We start from the raw sequence: 17,984 nt of genomic DNA on the forward strand, positions 1-17,984 counted from the left end.
TTCTATCTCTTAAATGTGGTAGACAGAAGTATCAGGTGGTATGAGATGGAAACGTTTATGCTAGGTGAAAACTGTACCAGCTGTTTCTGTTGACTTTGTTTATATTAGCCTGATCCTCAAAACCTGTTCAAAACTGTGTTTAGCAGGGTTCTAAGAAAATGATCCAGATCTGCTGTTGCAATAACTGTGGCTTGGTATTTCTGTGTGTAATCTTGAAATTGGACTGTAACGTCAGGAAAAATACGTGCAAAATGATATCATCCTGCTATTAATGAAGTCATGAAGAGAAAAGAATCTGGAAAAGCTGATATCCCTAATTAGTATTTTCAGAAGAAATTTTAAAGTGAATATATTCTTCACACTTCCAGTATATGGCCATAAATAGATAATTACATCTTTAATTACATTATTGTACAATATATCAGCTGTACACAATGTGTGCTAACTAGCAGCTTTCTGAAATTCTGACAGGGAACAGAGTCTGAGCTTGTCTTTGATCGAGAGAATTGGACACCATTGTCCGAATAATACTAAATGCAGCTTTTTGTGGCGGAAAACCCCTAAATCAAGAAGAAAACAGTAACTAAACATTTAGAAATCATGAAGAATTGTTGATTTAAAGTGGACACTGTGAACCAAAAAAAGCTTGTGATGGTGAGCTTTACATGGAACCTGACAGTGAGTGTTGAGTGGCTTGTTGTCCATGTCCATAAAGGCTTTTATTTACAGCATATAACAATGTTCTCTATCTCTAGAGAAAGAAAAGGAAGATTTAAATCAGGTATATGGAGTAAGTTAAATCTACCTGTGTTTATTTGTAAAGCGAGACCAGCACTTCAGAGGATAAAACTAAGATTAAATTCTCTGGCTTTTACTCTAGCCCTTTGTAAGCTTAGTCTGTACACCCATAACTTATATGCATTTTATTTACAACCCATTCTGCATGTCCCACTTTTTTTTTTTTTCTCATGACCAACTGTTTCTGAATCTATTTGCACAGTTGCAGATGTGCTCGGTATATTTTTAAATGCACACGGTTGCTGATGGTGGTGACAGATCTGCCAGAGGCTGCTTTTGTGTCCCAGTCCATCCCTGCATTTCCACAAAACTCTTAATTAATACTCTTGTCTGCTTGTCTCCGAGACCAGAAAAAGGCAACTCTCCCACTTCTCACCTGCGTTTTCTCACCAGTCATCCTACTCGTTTTGTACTGGGCTTCTAACTTGCTAAAGTGCCACATTTCTGTGTGTGTGTGTGTTCTTTCATGGTGCTTGTTAAATGTTGCTGAGACAAGAACATAGATGGACAGAAAGCCAAATAGAAACTTTTGTACATTTTTCCCCTCCACAAACTGATTTAGAAAAGGGTAAATTGAGGAGAACTCTATCAGGGAAGTCATAAAGAGAATTGTTTTTAAAAGTCAAGTCTACAAAGTAAAGAGAGGACTGTTATTTATTAAGCTTGCAGCCAGGTCTAATAAACACTGAAATGTTCTTTAGATACCTCAAAATTAATAGACGTTGTGAACTTTGTAACATTGTGCTGTCGTGTCGTTGTGTAAGTCAGAGTAGATGTTCAGTGCGGAATAAGAATCATATGCATTTATGCAAGTGAACAAACATGAGGCTTGAAGTGTGTTTTGTGAAAGGCCAATATTAGCATACAGCGACAGGCAGACAGAGTCCTGACTTCAATTCAAAATCCCCAGTCTGCACCAGGCCCAGTGGTACCAGTCAATCACCACACACCTCTGAAATGAACCGAGGCAGACGTGAAGTGGACCTTTCAAACCCGGGTCAAAGGTTACAACCTTTCTGCTCTGTTTTCCCGCTATTGTTGTTGTAGAACTTTGTGAGCAGAAAAAGGGAAGCAAGAAGATGAAAAGTTAAGAGTTTAGATGCAGCGCTAGTTTTCCTCTCTCTGTGCACCTAACCTTTAAGCCGAATGTCCCCTCGTGACTCTCAGATTCCTGATTAGTTTACAGTATACTCCCAAACCAGCATAATAAAGGGTGTGATGAGGCTGATGAGATCTAACAGCCTGCTCTTGTTTACCCTGCTGCAGCACCAGCTCCTTCTCTGCATGTGTGTGTCTGACCCCGAGGCACCGAGTCACTTGATGCATCTTGCATCTCTGTCTAACACACATTTACACGCACACAAACACACACGCACACACCCACACAAGCCCCCCCACTGGTAGAAATCCTAGTTGTGCTGCGTATCTCAGCGGAGGCCGGGAATCCACATCTCCTTTAGGCTAGTCCTGGGGTGCATTTACTCCACGCATTCATACACACACACACACACGCACACACACACACACACAGAGCCAAGCACAAGAAGCCCACATGCACACACATACACACGCTGTATCTTAATGAGAGAAGGAGATAGTGCTAAGAAGGCGACAGCAGAATGAAACCTACTCACCAAGGACTGACCTATGGTTCAGGGGCGGCAGCAGCTCAGTGGGGAGCCCCTCTCCCAGCACTGATCAGAGGGCTGCACCGCCGAGGCTGCTCACGCTGACGGCGCTGCAAAAACCAACTGATTAAACGCCACTGTCGCCTCAGCTCTGCTGCTATATGGAAAGAAAGCTTCCTCTCTTTTATATTTTTTCACTCACTGTTTGTTTGTCAGTCTCCTTTGTTTTCTTTGTCCTCTGCTGAGACAGCGGTGCCGGTGGATTGGAGCTGTGAGCGTGAGGGATTTGCAAGTAATTAGCTGAAACGCTCACCCAAGCAAGCACAAAAAGTTGGATTTTTTAAACTTTTTGAACTATACTCCTTTTGAACGGCATTTCACTGACACTCCGCCTCACTTCCAAGATCAAAACCTTCCTTCGTGGTGGAAATATATCTTATATGAGTCTTTGGAGTATGTGGACAGCAAAACAGTGCTGGCAACACGCAAGTCCTATTAACAAGTTGTGCAAAGTTAAAATCGTTCAATGTGTGTGTGCGTAAAAAAAAAAAAAAAAGGCAATGGCTATGAGAACACATTAATATAGAGATTAAATGTTAACAGAGTGACAGACACGGTAAATGGATGCACTGACCACTGTTTTAGAATAGTGTAATCATTATTTTGGAGGCTACTTTGTGTCCGCTTTAATAAATGTTCAATTGAGCTCTATGTGTGAGGCCACATGAAGCCAGTAGGGATATTGTTTCACTCAGGAAGATATGAAGAGTTAAATTACAGCGTAAAACTTTAGTATTTAAAAAAAAAAAAAGCGCAGCTATTTCTTGAAAGTGATTGACTTTGCTGAAATGAGAGACGGAAACACTTAGATAATAGGTCAAAAGAGATGACAGTTGGTCCACAGATGATAATACAGCTCTGGGTCAGAGTTTGAGGGCGGGCTGATCTGGCCTTCCTACCACATCCCTCCATCAGCAGCCAATTCACAGTTTTCTGGACCAAAGAGTGGTGATTCTCTGTCTGTCTGACCTTATAAGGTGCGGATGTGACATTGTTGAATGTGGAGACATTCTGGCACACATAAAGGGTTAGAAGACTCTGCCCATTATCTGTGCCCTCTGGCCCAGTTGAGCAAGTCATCCAAGGATGGGCAGCGACTGTGCCAGACTTCACTGACTGCCAGCCCTCTCGTGCCACATGATTCCAGCAAGCCTTTATTGTTTCGTCTCAACAATGCTGTGTGACAGAGTGCTATACAGCTAAGCTTTATCTGCAGTAGACATGTCAAATTAAATTATTATCAGTTGTTTTAAGGAAAGGTGTTTCAACTGTGGGATTAACAGTTAAGTAAAACTGTGTGCTGAGGTCAGAGTTCACTCAGCTGCCCACCACCAAATGATACCATATCTCGTGCCCTTGAGTGCCACAGACTGGCTGGAGGCTTCTGTGGCCAGAATCAACACATCATAGAAGGAATAGAAGAAATACAGGACAGAGGCAAACATAGGAGGAAGCTCACTGCCATGCCCTTGAATGAATGGGAGATTGAAATAAAACAAAAAAACAATAGCCCCCTAGCAATTCCAGCCAAGTCAGTTATGTCCTTCAGTTTTGTCTGCTCCCCCCCAAATAATTTGAAAGTTAGCCGCCCTCATTCCACAGTCACTGTCCACCCTTTGCCCCCACAGTGACAGCCAGGAAAGAAAGAAATAACTCTAGGCAAGATAGAAGCAGACTGAGCTTTGTCTTGTGTCATTTCACCCAAAGCAGAGGGAAGGACAGGAAGAAAAGGGATGGAAAAGGCCAGGTAGGAAAAAAAGGGGGACTGGGCAGGGGCAGCTTCAGCAGCATGGAGGAGGAATGGCTGGCAGCACAAAGGATGGTTCTCCTTCTGTTTTTCAGCTCCATTAATATCTGAGCTCCAGCCTGCATATATCCTCATTCATTATTCATGAACCGACCAGGAAAGAGCGCAAGCGGGGAGGAAGGTGGGAAGAAAGCAAAGGCCAGAGAGAGTTCCAATCAGTCCTGGTTTAAATGACACAGAGTGACAGAGCCTGGGGTTTTATGGCTCGCTGTTCCAATGAGACACTGCGCCATGGTAAAAGATCCACGCTGGTCTGCCGTTAATGACCAGCAGGACATATTAGAGGCTGCAGCACTCGTAAAAGCTAGCTACCACACTGAGTAGCAAATTTCCCAAAACTAACTTATCAAGGTTCTACACAGAAGCACTGTGTGAACACTACCACATACGGCAATAACCCGCACCTGACCTGAGCCAAAAACAACTGGATACATTTTGCAGGCTTTCAGAGAGCACTAGATTGTATGTTATTGGTTCTTCACTGAGCAGGCCATTCAAGTGATCTGAAAATGCGTTTGTATTTTTGCCAGATCTGATGAACAACCTTTAACACTTTTAAAGATATGAAAAACAACATCTGTGAGCATTATGGAGCTAAAAAACACAATGATTCATGCAATGAATTAAATTGTTTTCCAAAACTGTTACTAATCTTCTGGCACTTTTCCAATTCTGCGAACAATTTATATGATATCAGCATTCCTGAAACATTCTTATACCGTGGCAAACTGTTTGTGGCAACATTTGGCACAAACTACAAATTCCTCAAGAAAGTGTGGACCTGTTAACCTGCAACAAAGTTTGTGTTGCGGGGTTGAATAAATTGCTGACCGTTAGATCCAGAGAACTTGAACCAATTGATTTTTTCATTTGATTTTACCTTAAAATTCATGGCTCAAGTAACTTGTTATTTCCTTTTGATACAGTTTTTTTCCCCTAATTTTATCATCAATCACTGTTTTGTTTGGTCAAAGGCTGAAAACTATTAGTTTGGGCCAGGAAAAAGATCATAGTTTGGCTTGAAAGGCTTGAAATAGAGCCTTTCACAAGTCAGGGGTTCGCAGACAAAGCATTGTGTTGAAGATCAGGCTCTTTTGGTTCAGAAACACTAAGATTGTGGTGTATTCACACAATTTCTTCTTTTTTTGGTATATCAAACCCAAAAATAAATGATGGTTTGCCTTAGGTCACACTGGCATGTTCTACTTCAAACCAACAAATGCCTTTTTAAATATGGATACGGTCACACCCTGTTTGCCTTTTTTAAATCTCCTGATGAATATTTTATTGATCGAACTTACAAACTACAAAGCAATGCCGTGTGTTGGAATGAATACTTGAATTGAAGTAGGCCTTATAAAGTGATATTTTTATAAGCAATGATGTCATGCAGAACTTTTGAAAGTGATAAAGGAGTTGAAATAGCACCAGGGGTTCATGGTGTGCACATACAAATGAAGATATGCTGTAACGAAAAAAACAGTGGTTCCAACTCATTTAATCAACAACATCTTCAAATATTAGCAGAACAATGTAAGGTTGAAATAAAACAACTGAACCCAGTACAAGTATGTTTGAATGCCTTTGGTCCGCTCCGCATTCATATTTCAGTCGACCTGGACCAGAGTTCATTTGGAAGGCGACTAAGATCCATCTGTTCAGTGGGGTTAGGTCTGCTTGTTTGGCACACACAAAATTTGGATGACAGCATTAAACTTGTTCAAAAGAAACCGCACTGACAATCATACCAGAACTTGTGTTAATCCGACTAAATATGTCAAGTGTGAACATAGCCCCATGTTGCCATGATCAGAAGTAACAGAAAACTCCATCATTTTGATTTCCACATCCACATTTAACTAGGCTGCACTAACGTAAGAATGAGCCACCCTGTGGGACTGACTGGCATTTTCCTTCACTACACTGAACACAACATATACACACACACATATATATGTACATATACATACATATAAATATATAGATAGATATATATATATATATATATGTATAGAGAGAGCAAATAATAATAACGGTAGTACTACTATTGATAGAGATCCAGATATATCCCACTTTTGGTTTTGGCTTAGGTAGATGCAATTGTGTTGCACAAGTGCAAGACCATGTGTTTTTTTTAATTGGATATGAATAGAATCTTATCTTTTTTTTTTCAGCTCTATCCTCAGCCAAGTAATACACACCAGCAGTATTCTGTTTTGAACTTGTAGTCATTTTAACGACAATGTAAGCTCTGCACTTAATATTGATAATTCCCCTGTACCTCTTTGTGCTTGAACAGCCTTGTGTTGAACTAGATTGGATGCTTAGTCAGATCAGTGATATCACTGTCCCTCAGGCTCTGATGTCACTTTAAAAATGGCACACACCCTCCATGATCATTGTTGTGAGATTAGTGAACAAAAAGGAAAACAACCCTTCAACGAATATGTTACACTAAAAGGGAATCTTTAAGCAGGATGTACAGTAAGCATTTTGTAAAAGACTTTAAAAAATATTTTATCATCTCATGGGGTATCTGGTGAGTATGCCTTCACTGTTTGTGAGTGTATGTGTGTGTCTATGAGTGTGTGTATTTTTCTGAAGTCTCAGAAATGGTAATGCCCCTAACCCCAGTGCAGGGGAGACTTAACAGTTGGTATTGACTTTGTGAACATTTACCATAGAGGATTCAGACTATTCAATTCTATTTCAACTGAAGGTTGCAGACGGCGAGGGAGGAAGTCCCAAGGCTCCATGTTGCGCTCAGGCAAACACACACGTGTACACAAGCCGTACGCACACTCAGACTGCACACTGAATGTGTTATTCTCTAGTGATATCGACTCAATCGGATTTTAACCCCTCTCTACCGTACAGAGACAAATGCTCTCAACATAACAAAGCCTGTGTGTGTGTGTGTGTGTGTGTGTGTGTCTGCATGCATGTGTGTACTTCTTGCATTGTTGTTTCAGATGTGTAGCTCTTTGAATGGTTACCACACAGGGGAGATCAAATGCCATTTCAATTTGCCCAAATCAAAATAAAACTATGATTTAGATTTATGTGCACATTTTACTTCATTTTTGGACCTTGAAATCAACTCTTAATGGAATAAATCAACACTTTGGGATTTAAGAGAGTTAGCCTTATGAAAGTAGGTATAAATAGCCTATTATTTTCACATTATCTGATAAATGTATACGGAAACAGCCAGCATCTGGTGAGCTAACTGTGGCTTTGTGCAAAGTCTGAAACGGACTGAAACAGTTAGCCTGACTTTCAGCAGCAACATTGTCTGCCAGTACTTGTAAAGTTCACTAATTACCACGTTATACCTCTTTAATCTTCACAAAAAAAAAAAACGTTTTACTGAGGACAGGGTTCCCTGCCGGACTATTTCATTGGCAAGAATTTCCTGGAGTTGCTGTTGGTTGCTTGGTAATTGACCTGCAAAAGTCCACCAGAGACCCCATTCTTGCCCCTCCAATGGCCATCCTCATATAAATGTATAAAACATTTATTTAAACAAGGTGTTATTTACTGACTGAGGAAAACATTTTTTTTCATTAGACACATAGTTAGCTGCGTTGCTATTCTTTATGCTAAGCAAAGCTAACAACCTGTAGCACAACATTTAAAATCTACCTAACTCTGTCACCAGAAAATAAAAAGAGTTTCCTAAAAGAAACTTCTGATCTCCGTCTTTTAATTTCAGACTTATTCCACTGTGCAGCTATTTTATTTTTTCATTACTTCCTTAGTCTTTATTTCTATGCTTTGCCTCTGGGTGGATTTTGTGTTTTCAGCTATTTGTCTTTTTCTGGTGTGTTCCCTAAAGGAGTTCATGCTCTCTAAAGATTATGTCCTCCAAGACATTGTACCGCCCCATCAGCCACCCACATCATTTATAGGCTACATGTGAGCATTAGGACTTGTCACAGCCTCTCAGTCAGCCCCTTTATCAGTCCAGGCCATAGATTCTCATTAAATGCGTGAATGTCCAGTCCCTGACACTTGGGCCATTACATGTCCACCCTGCCATCTCTCAACCACTGACCATTTAACCAATCTTACTTGAGAGATATTAGCAGAGACACAGTGCTATTGTTTGCCTTTCTGGATGCAAGTGTGGGATTTTGGTACAGGCAAATACGCAGCTTCAAGCTACTGCCAGCATAAACTAAAAGGTACCTCACACTGCACAATTAGTCCAAAAAAGATTCCCACACTGAGCTGAAATTTTTCCTTATTCAATCTCTGCTTACTGTAACTTGACTGGAGGATGGGCTAATCAGTTTAAACAGTGGTCAAACCCGGTCAAGAGATAGCCAAGTCAAGCCAAGTCTGTGTGGTCACTAGATAAGAGGCAGTACTCCTCAAAGGCTGGGATCGCTGCCTCGTTAGTGCTGGGTCAGCGAACTGCCGTCCAGATTATTAAATGGCCACTCAAAGCCCAGAACCAGATCTGTTTGAGCGTGTGTATGGGAGAGAGAGACGGGTATAACCACACTTTCTCTGGACTTTCTCACTGAAGTGTGCTCTGTTTACTGCAGTTTTCCAAATCCCTTCAGCATGTCTTCACGGGGGAGAAGTGTTTAATAGGGATGTTTGTATATGTGTTCTGGTGCTGACTTGCGATTGGAGACAAACTGTGGATTTTTTCCGTCTTCTGCTGGGGATGTACACATGCCATGTATATCCCGAGGTGCTTTGTTGCAGTAGAGAAGCAGGTAAAACTCAGCAGAATATAGTATTTAATGGGCCTGAAAAGAGGAGGCCTCATACTCGTCCAGGCCCTTGACCCTGTGTTTTTCTTTGTGCACGCACGCATTCACATAAATATCTCCAGCACCTGACCCCCGCAATGGAGAGTTAGTAAGGTCTGTACTGAGCTGCTGCCAGATTGACAGGCAGTTCAGGTGTCCACAGAGAGACAGAGCCAGTCAGTGTGTGGAGTCTTTGTGTGTGTGTGTGTGTGTGTGTGTGTGTGTGTGTGTGTGTGTGCGTTATGTCGACCCAGTCCGGCAGCAGAAAGCAGAATCTCCTGGGAGCGCCGGATGTTGGGTCAGCAGGAGCGAAAAACAAGAGCCGAGGAAGAAAAAAGGAGTTAAGGAGATATACACATGGAAGACATGAATCTGTTAGTGTGTACGTATGCGTGTGTGTGTGTAAGTGAAATGTAAAAAATAGATACATCCTCCACCTCCTGCTGCATCAGGTATTTGTTTGGCATGCGGGAATCTCTCCCACAACAACACACAAACAAATAGTCTCTGTATGTGTGGTGTGTCTGCAGTCGGTTGTGATTTATACATTCATTTTGGTGTGGTATATATAATTTTTTGATACTGTACATCAACATTTAATGGCAGGTGTAGGGTAAGAGCCTGCACATTTTTCTCCTCCTCTTCAATGCACCAGATCTGTCACCTGACGGGGGGTACTGAGAATGTCATGGAGGAGGTATGTCTTTCTTCATCGTATCCATCCACATAGTATTTTAATTGGGTTTTCTCTCCTTCACAGAAAAAAAAGAAGGGTAATGGAGGTGAGAGAAGGGATGAATCATGAGGGGGAGGGGGATGTGCTGCTTTGGGTTTCCATCTTCACCTCCCCAGCAATGCCACCTCATCATTGTGGCCTTCACAGCACCACACACGTCCATGCACATGGACTTCAGCTTGCCCTTTGTGGCATTGTGTGGTGCTGCAACGTGTTTGTATTGAACCTTATTGAACAATGGCGAGGCTCACATTCCTTCTGTGTTGGATAAGGCTGCTTCATAGAAACATAATAAGGCTGCTAAATGTGAACGTCTCCCAGTGACTGTCAAACATCCTGTCAGCAATGGACCAACTGATCAAGTCTCAGAGATGGGATGGAGAATGTGGGCAGAAGAAGAGAGTGGATGATGTGTGTGTGTGTATAAATATGGGAGTGAGCTTGTGCATGTGCGTGAGTGCGTGCGTTGTATGTTGATGGTTGATGTACAGGCCTGGAGGGCAAACGCTCGAGGCTGCTCTCGTTAAGAACCTGTCAGTCATCGGCAGAGAGGAACCAAAAGGAGTCCAAATCGCAACACTGAGCGGGTGTGTATGTGTGTACACATGTTCGTGTGCGTATAAAATGCATTCAGTCGCTTGGCTATTCCCAAAAACAAGTCAGGAGAGAAATATGTGTGAAAGGGGGAACAGCTGTGGTGCAACATGAAGTCATACTGCCCTCCAGTGGTTTTTCTCTAGCTTCACCACCCCATAATACAGACGTGTTGCGAAACTCCAGAGATAGAGAGGTAGAGGCTGACTTTGTTGGTTAAGTAACGCAACATGAACCCCGCTAGTGCACAGTGGAGAGTTTAGAACTTGAAGAACAGTAGAATACTCTTCTTAAGTTTGATAGGCATGGCTTCATGGGTGGTATACTAAGTTGGAGGGTTCCATAAAGAAAATTTGACAGTACTGTGATGTGAAAAGACATTGTACATTAAAGAGTACAGACAGGGAGGAGAAAAGGGAAGTATAAAGGAGGTTTGTTCTGACAATGATCGTCTCTCCACACAGTCCCTCTGAAGTCTCAGTATAATTGAACTTCTTTATAAGCAAAAGATGTGGAGGGAAGCTGAGTCAAAATCCTCCTCTGGATGCATGCTATAGTGAAAGATTTTGTTCATCATACTCATAACAGAAGTCTTGTTAATGTGTGAGCAGAACAAGTGCTTTCAAACTTGCACTTTTACCGTGCATTTTGTTAATGTCAAATGATGTTTTTAGAGTCAGCAGAAGAGCTGGAAAGTCAATGTTTTTGGCTTCTACCCACATCACGTGCAACCCATTACATCTAATGGATCTACCAACTTTAGAGTCTTAAAAATGCAACAAACATAACTGCTTTTTATGAATTTTTAACATCTCTGACTCATCTTTGAAATCAAACATTTTCTCCAAGTGTAGGCTTCATGTCTTGTGTTGTCTTGAGATCGAAACTTTTAACAAAGGCAACATATGTATTTATCTATTCATTCATTCATTCATTCATTCATTCATTCATTCATTCATTCATTCATTTTAAAATATTTTTTCCGCAAGCTCCTCCCAAAGATAGATGCCTTGCAAGCTCTACAGCACATTAGAATGCTACCTATAACACATAAATACAGTATAAACAAAGGGATTTGTGTTTCGACTCAGCTCAGCCAGGCAGAAGAAAGGCATGACAGTAGACCAGGTGGAATGTGTGAAAAAAAAGAATAAGTATTAATGTATTATGAAGTAGTAAAAATAAAAGTATGCCACAACAACTGCAAATGAAAAGCACAGCCAGTGGGTGTGAGCAAAGCAAAATATAGTAATAACTAAATGGATAGTAACACAGTCAAATTACATAGTTCTAATATAAAAAGATAAAGTAAATAAAAGACAAGCATAAGGCTAACACCCTTGCTCCTTCTGAATCTAACAGAATAAAACTAGTGTTTTACAACAAAAAACTGCTAACCCTAAGCTCAAATAAATCCACAACTAATCAATCTAATCGTCTTCTTTTAACAAGCAAAACAAAATAGAATAAAGGTTGACCACAAAATATATTTTATTGGTGTTTTGCGTACATTTTATTAGCAGGTGTCCTCTTTAAGAAATGATCTTAAGGTGACATTTTGAAATCAACAGGCAGATGTTGAAAAGAATGAATTGCAGGAAGATGATACCTGAAACTCTTAACCCACATACAAAGAGTAGGTGCAGCGTGCAAAGAGTGGAGGAAAAACTGTGCATCAGGGTGTAGCACAGACATAAGCATGGCTTGCAATCCATTTTCATCTCACCTCCCTGTGGTCACAGCTGTGACTGCAGAGGGGAACTAACAGCACATTTTTCAATTGGTAGTCTCTGGCCTTCTTTCTCCAATATCTTGTCTGCTCTTGTCTGGAGCCTAAAAAGTCTGCACTGATGAGAAGAAGAGAGGACAAAGTAGGAGAAGAAAAGAGAGTGACGATACAAGAAAAAAGGAAACAGGACAGGAAAATGAAAAAACTGCTTTTGTGCAACAACCCAAGTTGTTAAAAAAAACTTCTGTAGAAAAAAAAAGTTGAAATTGGGGAAGCTGTGACATAGTTTCTCATCCTGACCACACCTTCTTCCTCAACCCCTACATAAACATATAGGGCTTAGAATAGAAGCCAGAGATACTTTTACTGTCAACACCAGCAACTATGTTAATTCCTTCTGCACATTTTCTGGAAACCAGTGAAACCCACCTGCCTTCGCTCGCTTTACTAACATCACTGATTGGTAATGGAGAGAGTTTTAGTTACACTTTTAGACTGGTACATTTCAATATTTACAATACGTGTATCAGAAATGTACCTATTCTAAGTTAAGATCAGTGTGTCCCCCTGAAATCTCATCAAACAAAGGATGTTCTGCTGTGTGGGAGGAAGACAGCGTCTAGTTTCCCTTCGCCTTGCAGTCTTGCAGCCTCGCAGGTTTCTCTCTGATGGATGTGAAGCACAGAGCTTTTAAAAAGAGTTTGCCAAACCCCACCCGTGCTTGGTCAAGGTTGAAATGATATTCAGAATTTGAATATGATAATGTTAAATGGCTTTAGTTTAAATGTTTGTTTCCACTAAGTATAAGCTTGAATTTCTTGGTGAATCCCAGTCACAGTACCAATACTGTATAAACAACAGCATGTATCGTAGTTTTAAGATTTATGCAAAAATTCCATCCATCCATTTTCCATATCTGCTTTAGGATGGGGGGGGGGCTGGAGCCTATCCCAGCTGTCATTAGGCAAGAGGCAAGGGGCAAGTAACTTGAGGTAAGGCGATAAATTACTTTTGTTGTGTATTGTTTTTATAATTTTTCTCTCTGGACTGGAAAACTCATCTAATGTCAACTGGGATTGCCTCTCACCTACTTAAAGATACCAACTATAAAGCGGGTAAAGTTAATGGATAGATGGATGAATGGATGGGTAATGTGTTTACCTTTGATAAAAGACAAATTTCCAGTCTGTATACCAAGATGAGCTTCTTGTCTTGAAGTTTCATTTAACATTCACACATGCGAATGAGATAATTTAACTTGTCTTACTCTAAGAGTTTAATACAAGAACTCTAAAATAAGCACCTAGTGACCTTGATAAACTGATATAAGTAAGCAGAGCTTCTGACTCATACTGCAGATTTGGATCTGCAGTAAGTCTGATATCTTAAATCGTTCTCACAGCCCAGTGACCCTTAATTCACCTTTGTTTTATTTCTTGCTTCACTTGCTTTTCTGGACTGGATAGCCCAGTACACAGAATGCCATATAGTATGAGCAAGTTTTAAAGCCAGCCAGGCCTTAAGTTTAGTTTATAGAATGCATGTATGAAAAGACCTTTGACATTACAACTAGCCTGGAAGAAGGGCAGGTCGTTGCTGTAGGAGGATGGAGTGGCTGTTGCCCTGATCTTTGAAATAATGTTGTTGTAATGGAGACTAGGGGTCTCTTTAGCGGAGCAGTAAGGAGAGACAGCAACCAAACAAACAGGCAACCTCAAAAAAATATCATTGCTAAACCACAATGTTTCCTAATTAAGGAGGATTGTTGTCACTGATGAACAACACAAATGTCAAAAGTGACTTATAGAATGAAACAGAATACAAACCTAAGCCAGACGTAAATGGTTGGTCGTCCATGCACAACAGCAAACAGTAGACTGCACTGGAGGTAAATTGCAGCTACATGCGCATTTTATGGACATGTAGTGCTATAAATGGTGAAAGAAGCCCCTTTAAAAAGATTTAAGGTGCCGATAAAATGCACATATACTGCTGTCATGTTGAAGTTCAAGTGCGTTGTTCACCACTCTGCGCACCATTTGTGGCTTTCTTCTTTGTGTGTGTCCACACTAATGCTTCGTTGCCAAAATTGTAGATGAGTTTTACTGTGGTTTTCTGGTTGAGAGGACAGGCCGAGGACTTGATAGATTACATCTTTCTTTTTGTGGATGTAATTTTGAAACACAGCTCTGTTTTAAATAGTACATTTACCTCGTAAGTAGTAAGTGATAGGAACATAGTTACTGGAGTATGCCTCGTGGGTGTGAAAACGTGTTTATATATGTGCATATGGTTGTAGTGTTGGTAGCTTTTGCTAAAACTGGATCATCATTTTTTTGCATGATTTCCCAACACTGGACACACTTTAAGAACACTGACTTTCATAAATCAAGGTGCAAGAATGGTCCAATAAAAGTACAGATGCTTTCTGCCAGTTTTACCATGAGGGCACAAGTACTGAACCTTAAAAAGTGATACATTTCATACCTTCTTGTGTGTACCTTTGTAAGAAAGCTCCCCTTGAGACAAAATGTACCTACACATTCATACCTTTTCTGGTATGAATGTGTACCTTGTAGAAAGCAGAAAACACCCCTAAAGACACAGACTAAAAGTATACAGTGCACAGGAAGTCAGGGTACCCAATCACACACTGCATAAAAATGCAAATTGCACACAGAAAGAACTGGGAGCCTTTCTTCTGTGAGGTGCTAACTTTCACATTAATGAATAAACTAAGACGCCTCATCAGGGATTGGTTAAAGCATAAATGATAGGGTTTGGTTAAGGTTTAAATAATCATATTTTCGAAGCCATTTCAATATGCCTTACATGTATGAAATGGACAATTATGCAGATTTGGTTTCCAGTGATGATTTTGTACCTTTGAAAACTGAATTCCACAATAATTACCTTCAGGGCTACTTTTGTAGCCACGCGACAAGCATGAAGCTAATGGGAATGCCCTCTCTCTGAAACGACCTGGGAGCTCTAATAATATCTACTACTGCTACTACTACTACTACTAATAATAATAATAATATCTAAGCTATTTTCTAAAGCCTGAAAACAGAAAACTGTTTTCTCTCAAACTACTAAAATGATACACTCCAAAGTTATAATAAAAACACTGCTTATTCTGGACACCCACACCAATGAACCTAACATGCATGTTTTTGGATGGTGGAAGGAAGGCGGAGTACCCGGAGAGAACCCACGCAGAATTGGGGAGAACATGCAAACTCCACACAGAAAGGGGAATTGAACCTGTGGGAATTGAACCTGGAACCCTCTTGCTGTGAGGCGACGGTGCTGACCACCACACCACCGTGCAGCAGCTCACACTGTAAATAATCCAATTTTATCTCTCTATGGGACTATTTTGTGAAGCACATGAATATGCTCATGCACAGGCTCGTAGACTTATTTTTTTTTTGGCAGCTTTAAACTCTGATCGTTCTGTGGTGAGCGTGCAATGTGGTGTGCTGACTCATTTTTTAGCCCATGTGACCTCTTCTTTTTTTTTCTTTTTTTTGGGGTTGGGTGGTAAAAAGGCCGTGAGAAACGCGAATGGACAGCACATCAGTGTGTCATTGTTTGGTGTGATTCAGACCAAAGACGCCGTTTCATTGTACATGTTAACTTGTGTTTAGGATGGTAACAAAGACAGTCCTCTTTTTCTAATATTTCGTGAAATATCTTTTTTCTGCTTTAATCAAGCTTGAACCTGAAATGGATACCTAAGTTACGACAAATGAGAACATTCACTTGTTGTGCAGTTGTATTTTGAGTCAGTGTATCACAGGGCGATGACCACTTTCTTTGTTCTTCTGTGACACATTTGCTTTCCTTCCTGACACAATATTGAAAACCACTGCAGCTCAGCTCTGGCCGCTTTAGTTAACTTTGCGTGTGCTTTCTTTTTTTTTAGATTTTTCTAAGATGTAACCTGTTACACAATATGAAGGGGAAATATAATTTTGCACTTGTTTTTTTGGTTCTGCGTGTGAGTATCAGTTGTCAGTAACTACCTCTAAAGCAGTTTCTGGACACACACTTGTTAAATGTGTGATTGGCAACAGTTTTCGGTCAGCTACATGAGTTATACAATGCCACAGTACTATCTCGTGTCAGAGGACCAAACTATGCTTTTGATTAGGAAATTGGAGCTCTACACAGTATTCGCTGTCCATCATAAAACATAAAGTTTTGTCGAGTCTGATGGTATTATCATTAGGTTTACAGATTTTTCACAAGTTTTATTTTTCCTGTAGACACCTGGTGATTAAACAGATGGATAGAGACAGACCAGACGACTGACCAACTCTGCTTTCAATAAATAATGTCACTAGCTCAGAGAGACTTGCACGCCCAGAAGTGCTGTAACTGATCCCACTTCTGTGTGTTCTACTTCTGCTCATTTAGCATTACATTAAATCTACCCAAACATAAAGAAACAACACAATTAATCCTGTTATTGCCCTCATGAAATCATAATTGGGGTTTCATGAAGTGTTGGATTTCTCTGGATGCAAAGCGTCATAACATTATTATTTGTTGGGAATTGGTAATGAAGAGTGAATCAAACTGAATGAAAGCACGAGCAGTGTTTTGAAATGAACAAGAAAACTTTGTTGTCTCAGTTTAAGTTGAAAGGATATTAGAAAACATATTTTCAAAATAATAAACGTAAGATTTATGTTGTTGGTGTGTATTTGTTTATGAAGAGTCCAATTCTATTGATTTTCATCAGAAACATTGGTCTTAAACATTTTACTCTCAAAATGTACAAAAAAGAACTGCGTTGACTCCTTTCAGAGGACTTTTCGATTGCATCATACAACAATGAAACATTTCATGTTTGTATTCTGTTCTCTCAGACCACTTATTGTGTAGATACTGGTCTATCACCACAATAAACAGCAAGATTATCAAAATAGTGAATAGGTGGAACATCGTTGGTAAAACATTCTGTTCTGATGTTAAGGGTAAGACAGATGTGCCGATCTGTGTGTCTTAGTGTAAAATGATGTCACATCAGAGATCATTCAACTGTAACATTTAAAGACAGTTTACAGATTTTTGAGAGTTGTGTTGTCAGAACTTAAAGACAAACACATTAAAAAACCAGCAAATTGTGACAACAGTTTCATTTTGTTGCATGAACATGATTCTGTTTTCTCAAGAGTGACTTCCTGATTACAAGAATCTATATTTTTGGAAGTGGAAATAACCACATATCATGTGTCTCATAGGTCTCAGAGGAAATCAGAGACCTACGAGTGGTGTTTTTGGAGGAAACGGGATGCCTATTGTGTTTACCCAGAATTTTATCAGTTAAGGAGAAAGAAACTTTCTCTTCTTTAAAATGAATGAAAACATTATTCAAATTGGGACAAGATGTATGCTGGTGATTCATATCATCGTAACTCTGCACAGAGGCGGGTGTGTAACCATGGCACGATCAAGTAACATCTCTGTCTTCTCAGTGCCAATTATCTAAGCTCAAAAAAAGAGTCAGCTTAATTCCATGTATAATTCATTGAACTGTGTGAAGTACTTGTGTTTATCCAGATTCACATCAACTCACCAACTGAGTCTCACTCCCTGGAGATTTTTGATTTACTCGACTTCTTTGTGTTTTATCCTGTATTTTCTTATGTATGCAAACAGGAGTAAAGCATTTTGGGCTCCGAGGCAGAGCCAAATGATCAAACACCACGCACGATCAATGACTCTGAGGAGATCTAACATTGCCCTTAAATGTATTTCACACAGAATGAGTAGCAGAAATGAAGACGTTCCCTTCTTGAGCCAATGTCCACATGTTTTGTCTCTTCAGAATGAGAGCAGGAAATCAAACCAG

This window comes from Odontesthes bonariensis, chromosome 15, assembly GCF_027942865.1.
Source record: "Odontesthes bonariensis isolate fOdoBon6 chromosome 15, fOdoBon6.hap1, whole genome shotgun sequence".
NCBI lineage: Eukaryota > Metazoa > Chordata > Actinopteri > Atheriniformes > Atherinopsidae > Odontesthes > Odontesthes bonariensis.